This window comes from Lampris incognitus, chromosome 2 (assembly GCF_029633865.1).
Source record: "Lampris incognitus isolate fLamInc1 chromosome 2, fLamInc1.hap2, whole genome shotgun sequence".
Classification (NCBI taxonomy): domain Eukaryota; kingdom Metazoa; phylum Chordata; class Actinopteri; order Lampriformes; family Lampridae; genus Lampris; species Lampris incognitus.
Window position 1 is genome coordinate 52,466,902 of NC_079212.1, and position 8,343 is coordinate 52,475,244.

Consider the following 8,343-nt stretch of genomic DNA (forward strand, 5'->3'; position numbering starts at 1 on the left):
TGTTGTATGCTGTGCAGTCTGTGCTGGCTGTTGTAGGCTGTGCTGGCTGTTGTAGGCTGCGCAGGCTGTGCTGGCTGTTGTAGGCTGTGCTGGCTGTTGTAGGCTGTGCAGGTTGTGCTGGCTGTTGTAGGCTGTGCAGGCTGTACTGGCTGTTGTAGGCTGTGCTGGCTGTTGTATGCTGTACTGGCTGTGCTGGTTGTTGTCGGCTGTGCAGGCTGTGCTGGCTGTTGTAGGCTGTTGTATGCTGTGCTGGCTGTGCTGGTTGTTGTCGGCTGTGCAGGCTGTGCTGGCTGTTGTAGGCTGTTGTAGGCTGTGCTGGCTGTGCTGGCTGTTGTAGGCTGCGTAGGCTGTGCTGGCTGTTGTATGCTGTGCTGGCTGTGCTGGCTGTGGTAGGCTGTGCTGGCTGTTGTAGGCTGTGCAGGCTGTGCTGGCTGTTGTAGGCTGTGCTGGCTGTTGTAGGCTGTCAAGTTTTTTCCACTGCCTTTGACCATCACATGTGGGCTTCACTGCAATCTAACCTGTATCCATTGTACACCATCATGTAGCACACATGTCAATGCCAACTTCATGCTCACACCCTGCTATGCAAGTGGCCATGCACACACACACACACACACACACACAGACACACACACACACACACACACACACGCACGCACGCACGCACGCACGCACACACACACACACACACACACACACACACACACACACACTCAAATACAGTTACCAAATCAGAAGTGTGTGATGGATGTGCTGAGTAAGGGTGTGGTTGTGTAACACCCTGCAAGTTATTCGGAGAGAGGAAGTGTCTCGGGGCGGTGTTGGTGTATGTGTGTGTGTGTGTGTGTGTGTGTGTGTGTGTGTGTGTGTGTGTGTGTGTGTGTGTGTGTGTGTGTGTGTGTGTGTGTGTGTGTGTGTGTGTGTGTGTGATATCATGGGTGGGGTTGTTGGCATGAGTCATTGCAAGTTAATAATGTACCGTAGGTGTATTTGTTTTATTTTCATGCAGGCAGTGTGTGACCAGTGCAGTTTCTGTTCTCACCTATCTCTTCACACGAGGCGTTACTTTCATGATAATGAGCCATATATCTATATCTATATCTGTCTATCTATCTATCTATCTATCTATCTATCTATCTATCTATCTATCTATCTATCTATCTATCTATCTATATATATATATATATATATATCTGTGTGTGTGTGTGTGTGTGTATGTGTGTATGTATATATATACACTACCGTTCAAAAGTTTGGGATCACCCAAACAATTTTGTGTTTTCCATGAAAAGTCACACTTATTCACCACCATATGTTGTGAAATGAATAGAAAATAGAGTCAAGACATTGACAAGGTTAGAAATAATGATTTGTATTTGAAATAAGATTTTTTTTACATCAAACTTTGCTTTCGTCAAAGAATCCTCCATTTGCAGCAATTACAGCATTGCAGACCTTTGGCATTCTAGCTGTTAATTTGTTGAGGTAATCTGGAGAAATTGCACCCCACGCTTCCAGAAGCAGCTCCCACAAGTTGGATTGGTTGGATGGGCACTTCTTGCGTACCATACGGTCAAGCTGCTCCCACAACAGCTCAATGGGGTTCAGATCTGGTGACTGCGCTGGCCACTCCATTACCGATAGAATACCAGCTGCCTGCTTCTGCTCTAAATAGTTCTTGCACAATTTGGAGGTGTGTTTAGGGTCATTGTCCTGTTGTAGGATGAAATTGGCTCCAATCAAGCGCTGTCCACTGGGTATGGCATGGCGTTGCAAAATGGAGTGATAGCCTTCCTTATTCAGAATCCCTTTTACCCTGTACAAATCTCCCACCTTACCAGCACCAAAGCAACCCCAGACCATCACATTACCTCCACCATGCTTAACAGATGGCGTCAGGCATTCTTCCAGCATCTTTTCATTTGTTCTGCGTCTCACAAACGTTCTTCTTTGTGATCCAAACACCTCAAACTTGGATTCATCCGTCCACAACACTTTTTTCCAGTCTTCCTCTGTCCAATGTCTGTGTTCTTTTGCCCATCTTAATCTTTTTCTTTTATTGGTCAGTCTCAGATATGGCTTTTTCTTTGCCACTCTGCCCTGAAGCCCAGAATCCCGTAGCCGCCTCTTCACTGTAGATATTGACACTGGTGTTTTGCGGGTACTATTTAATGAAGATGCCAGTTGGGGACCTGTGAGGCGTCTGTTTCTCAAACTAGAGACTCTAATGTACTTATCTTCTTGCTCAGTTGTGCAACGCGGCCTCCCACTTCTTTTTCTACTCTGGTTAGAGCCTGTTTGTGCTGTCCTCTGAAGGAAGTAGTACACACCGGTGTAGGAAATCTTCAATTTCTTAGCAATTTCTCGCATGGAATAGCCTTCATTTCTAAGAACAAGAATAGACTGTGGGGTTTCAGATGAAAGTTCTCTTTTTCTGGCCATTTTGAGCGTTTAATTGACCCCACAAATGTGATGCTCCAGAAACTCAATCTGCTCAAAGGAAGGTCAGTTTTGTAGCTTCTGTAATGAGCTAAACTGTTTTCAGATGTGTGAACATGATTGCACAAGGGTTTTCTAATGATCAATTAGCCTTCTGAGCCAATGAGCAAACACATTGTACCATTAGAACACTGGAGTGATAGTTGCTTGAAATGGGCCTCTATACACCTATGTAGATATTGCACCAAAAACCAGATATTTGCAGCTAGAATAGTCATTTACCACATTAGCAATGTATAGAGTGTATTTCTTTAAAGTTAAGACTAGTTTAAAGTTATCTTCATTGAAAAGTACAGTGCTTTTCCTTCAAAAATATGGACATTTCAATGTGATCCCAAACTTTTGAACGGTAGTGTATATATATAGAGAGAGAGAGAGAGAGAGAGAGAGAGAGAGAGAGAGAGAGAGAGAGAGAGAGAGAGAGAGAGAGAGAGAGAGAGAGAGAGAGAGAGAGAGAGAGAGAGAGAGAGAGAGAGAGAGAGAGAGAGAGAGAGCAGCTAGGTGGTGCAGTGGTTAGTGCGCTCGCCTCACAGCAAGAAGGCCCTGGGTTCGAGCCCTGGGTAGGCCAACCTTGGGGGTCGTCCCAGGTCGTCCTCTGTGTGGAGTTTGTGTGTTCTCCCCGTGTCCGCGGTGGGTTTCCTCCCACCATCAAACAATCAAACAGACATGCACGTCAGGGTTAATACTCCTTTATTGGTCCGTGCCCCTGAGCAAGGCAACGGGGAAAGAACTGCAGTTGGTCCCCGGGTGCTGCACAGCGGCTGCCCACTGCTCCTAGCTACACAGCTAGGACGGCTTCAGTAATGCAGAGAGTGCATTTCCCCACTGGGATCAATATAGTATCTCTCTCACACATATACATATATATATATATATATATATATATATATATATATATATATATATGTGTGTGTGTGTGTGTGTGTGTGTGTGTGTGTGTGTGTGTGTGTGTGTGTGTGTGTGTGTGTATCCAGTGATAATGAATCTTGTCTATCTGTGTTTTAACTTTAGTTGAGAGTCTTGTATGTTGTGTTGTCTTCTTGTTCTATTGATTCTGCATATGTCTGTGTAAATAGATTAAAAACACAAAGATGTGTGTTGTGAATGTTTTTTCATAATGAAAAAGGTATTTACAATCAATACACTATACAACAATATAATATGACGTATAACACCATGTCTCCTTGAGGAAAACCTCCACAAGAAAAAGCTGATCAGGAAAACTGGGAGAAAGCTCAGGAAGAGCAACAGAAAGTCTGTCCCAGTTGTCAAATACACAAAAGTAACACAATTATAATGTAACGTCATACATTACACCCAGAGCGACCCAGATAGCAAAACTGCTGTGGCCCAGACCCGTCCCACACCCGGCACTTCATCTGGCCCACTTACCACGTGGAATGATGGCACTTGTTCCTGTGTGCCAGATCTGGGCCAGAGCCAAGCCATAGTAATGCTGCATGTACCACATAGTTGCCCAAATGGGCCATGTTTGTTGTGTGATATTTGGGCCATATTCACCATTTACCACACGGGCCACTTCAGGGACACATCCAGATCACATGTTGCCCAGAGCACCGCATCTTTGCCAAAAAAGGCCCACATGTGATTTGGCATATTTGGGCCATATTTGCTGTTATACATGTGGGCCACTTCAGGCTCACATCCGTTTTGTCAGGACCAGAAGAAGAGCGTCAGTGCCGCATCATTGCCTGAAGTGGCCCACATCCGGCTGCTGTCTGGGGATGTAGAATACATACAGGTAATACATGAATGTAGTGAATTTAAACATACCGGATAATAAAATTGTCAGGAGAGAGTGCAAGGCCAAGGCAGTGAGTCTGTGACCGTCCAAGACAACATCAGGAGCCCCACAGCTGCAGTCGAGCCGGCGGGACCCCGCAGCACAAAACCAGCTGTGCTCAGTGGGGCCCTGCAGCCAGAACAGACTCGTAGGTCTCCAACTAGGAGGGTTGGGACTGTGAGCAAGGGAAGACAGGACGCAGCACAAACAGGATCCGAAGCGACCCGGCGGTCGAGCACCTTGCAGAGATGCACATGGATTATTTCAGTCCTTGGTTTCATTCCACAGCTGAAGAGCCTCTGCCCTGTGCGAGAGTCCTCAGACAAAATAAAGGGGCCAGACAAGATATGAGGCACCACGTGACTGATAGCTGACCTCCAGGGAAGCACGGAGACCTTCAGACCTCCCGAGTATGGCGGACAAAGTGTTCTAAGCTGAAGGTCACCGTGCTCTAGAAGAGAGTTCAGATCTCCCGTGTCCACCCGAGTCTGTCAGAAAAGGAGTGGCTGTGCAGCCTACCTTTCTCTTAACACAACACACATATACGTCTGCAGGGGCAGGGATACACAAACACACGCACAAACGCACGTGTGGTCTATGGTGCGCACAGCGTGTCAGTAACGGGGTGGAAGTCACGTCCTGTCAATAAGCGGAGCAAGCAGAACCTCTCATGTGGGTCCGTTGATCCAGAGCTCAGACATGTGAGCTCATCGTCCATTAAATAGCCAAATAGGGCGCACGGAGGGGAAACGAAGCACGGTCATTTGTGTCACAAGGGCGACCCCTACAGGTCATTTGGTGGTATGGCACGGTATTGTGAGGATAACGGATCTGCCCATGCCAGCATGAAATAGACTGAGTTATTCCACAGGTTTCACCTAAGAAGATTTGTAAAAACAATGAACGCCAGTTGTTCTTTGTGCAAAACTCAGACTGAGACAATCACGCGTTTATTTTGGGGCTGCACCTTTTCCAGAAAACGTTGGAAGGAACTAAAGGTTTTTATTATGTCTCAAGTCTGTCATTGCTGTCCCTTCCATGGGAACATGTATTGTTTGGTTTCCATGACACAAATAGTGAAAGTAACATTAGGTTTTACTCAACAAATCTTGTTTTTCCTTTTTGCCAAATTTCACATCCATAAAAGTAAGTTTTTAAACGATAAACCATTCCTTCCTGCTTTGATTATAGAAACTGAGAAATATATCGCTACCATTTCCAGAAGCACAAAGAGAAAAGCAGTCAAAACCTATAACGCTTGCAAACGTTATAACATTGTCACTTAAAGGACACTCTAAAGTGACCCTCTGGCAGAAGTGCTGTCACGTATCTGGAAAGACCCAAAAGCAGACGGGACAACCAGGTAAGGCAGACATCAAGTCTTTATAGAAGTGGCCGATCCCAGGAGTAGGCAGGGAGACTGAAGTCCCGCAGAGCAGAGAGCAAACAATCAGACAGGCAGGCAAGAATGCAAGGACTATGACCATCAGACAATGGGGGCTGGGGGCTCTCTGCCCTTTAGGCAACAACCCATGAACGGCTACGTTCCAGCGAAGACTGGTCCACAGTGGAGGCTTCTTAAAGGTGAGGGTGATTGCTTGATGGCCAGCAGGTGTGTTGCTTGAAACCATGGACAGGTGTGCCAGAGTGAAGGAGGAGTGAGGAGGAGGAGTGAGGAGGTGTCAAGGGAGAGGGGTTGTGACAAGTGCTTTAATTTTGTTCAACATTATCATCATTATTATTGTTGATACTACACATCAGTGTTTCTCAACCCAGTCCTCAAGGAACCCCTATCCTGCATATTTTCTTTGCAACCCTGAATAGGTACCTATTTGTAGTTATTAAACCAATCGGCAATGAATTTTGTCAGATGTTGCACACCTTGCATAATTAAGTGCTGCGAGATGATTGGTCGAGTAAGTACAAGCAGGGCTACCTATGCAGGGTTACAATGAAAATCTGCAGGATAGGGGGTCCTTGAGGACTGGGTTGAGAAACCCTGCTACACATCATTCATTTTCCTTATTTACTTTTGTGATGACCATGGCATGTGAAGGTGTAAGGTTGTGTATAGTTGATTGGTCTGATGATATATATATATATATATATATATATATATATATATATATATGTGTGTGTGTGTGTGTGTGTGTGTGTGTGTGAACACGGATACAGGAAAAAAAGTTTTAATGCATTGCAGGCATTAAAAAACTGCAAAGCATGAAAACTTTTTTTTCCCTGTATCCGTGTTGACGTTCCGCTCCTCATTAGTCGAGCACTTACAACACCATTGACGGTTTCGGGAAAAAAAACGCCATATACATACATACATACACATATGTTTGCTTGCTGGTTGTCCATCGTGCCCGATGATGACCATCTTCTTCTATTTGTGGGTCCCTTGAGGACTCAGATAGCAGAAGATACCTGCTCAGAGATGGTTTTTAAAGTGGCATGGGGGTTGCGCTTCTCCCAACGCCACATGACTTGATTGTAGAGGAGATGGTTCCGATGGCAAGGGGGATCCCTAGACGACCGGCACCTCCACACAACTGCAGGGGGCTGCCGGAAATCCAGTTTTTCGGAAACCGCCTCGAAGCGTACCGCCACAGCTTGCTTTTCTGTTGGGGTAAGCTCCCTTAGCCTTATGTCTTCCAGACTCACCCACAAGGCAGCGGGGCAGTGGTTGATAGGTGCCAGGGCGTGTTCACCAGGGTGGGCCTGCACACCATATCTCTGGGGCCCACTGCTGCTCCGAGATCCCCTGTCAAGTTAGCCTTGGGCCACAAGACCCCAGTTACCATGTGTGGCCACGGGGAGGCCTGGCAGGACTCTTGGTGAAGGAGAGGCTATGTACTGGCAAGGGAAGGCTTACACGCTAGGATGCTTCCCTATTCGCCACAAAGGCTAGCCAGCGGCAGCAAGCTAAGGGCAGGAAGGACACAAGCGGGTTGGAAGAACACATGCACCTTCCCTCCAACTACACACTGCTGCACTAGACGCATCACAACACCCTGTGACCCACACACACACATATATATATATATACACTGCTCAAAAAAATAAAGGGAACACCTAAAAACACAATATAGACCTCGATGAATGAAATATTTCAGCTGAAAATCTTTATTTATTAGACAGAGGAATGTGTTTAGAGCAAAATAACCTAAGAATGATCAATGGAAATCAAAATCATTAGCCCATTAAGGTCTGGATTCAGAATCATACTCAAAATCAAAGTGGAAAATGAGAACATAGGCTGATCCAACTTCTGTGCAAATTCTTCAAGACGATTCAAAATGAGGCTCAGTAGTGTGTGTGGCCTCCACGTGCCTGTATGCACTCCCTACAACGTCTGGGCATGCTCCTGATGAGACGACGGATGGTCTCCTGAGGGATCTCCTCCCAGACCTGGATCAGGGCATCGGTCAACTCCTGGACAGTCTGTGGTGCGACATTGCATTGGCGGATGGTACGAGACATGATGTCCCAGAGGTGCTCGATTGGATTCAGGTCTGGGGAACGTGCAGGCCAGTCCATAGCATCAATGCCCTCGACATACAGGAACTGCTGACACACTCTGGCCACATGAGGACGAGCATTGTCATGCATGAGCAGGAACCCAGGGCCCACTGCACCAGCATATGGTCTGACAATGGGTCTGAGGATCTCATCCCGGTACCTAATGGCAGTCATGGTACCTCTGGCTAGCACGTAGAGGTCTGTGCGGCCCTCCAAGGATATGCCTGCCCAGACCATCACTGACCCACCGCCAAACCGGTCATGCTGGAGGATGTTGCAGGCAGCAGAACCTTCTCCACAGCGTCTCCAGACACTCACGTCTGTCACATGGGTTCAGTGTGAACCTGCTCTCATCTGTGAAGAGCACAGGGCGCCAATGACGAATCTTCCAACCAAGATGTTCTCTGGCAAAGGTCAATCGGGCTGCACGGTGTTGGGCTGTGAGCACAGGCCCCAATTGTGGACGTCGGGCCCTCATACCATCCTCATGCATTCTGTTTCTCACTGTTTGAGCAGAA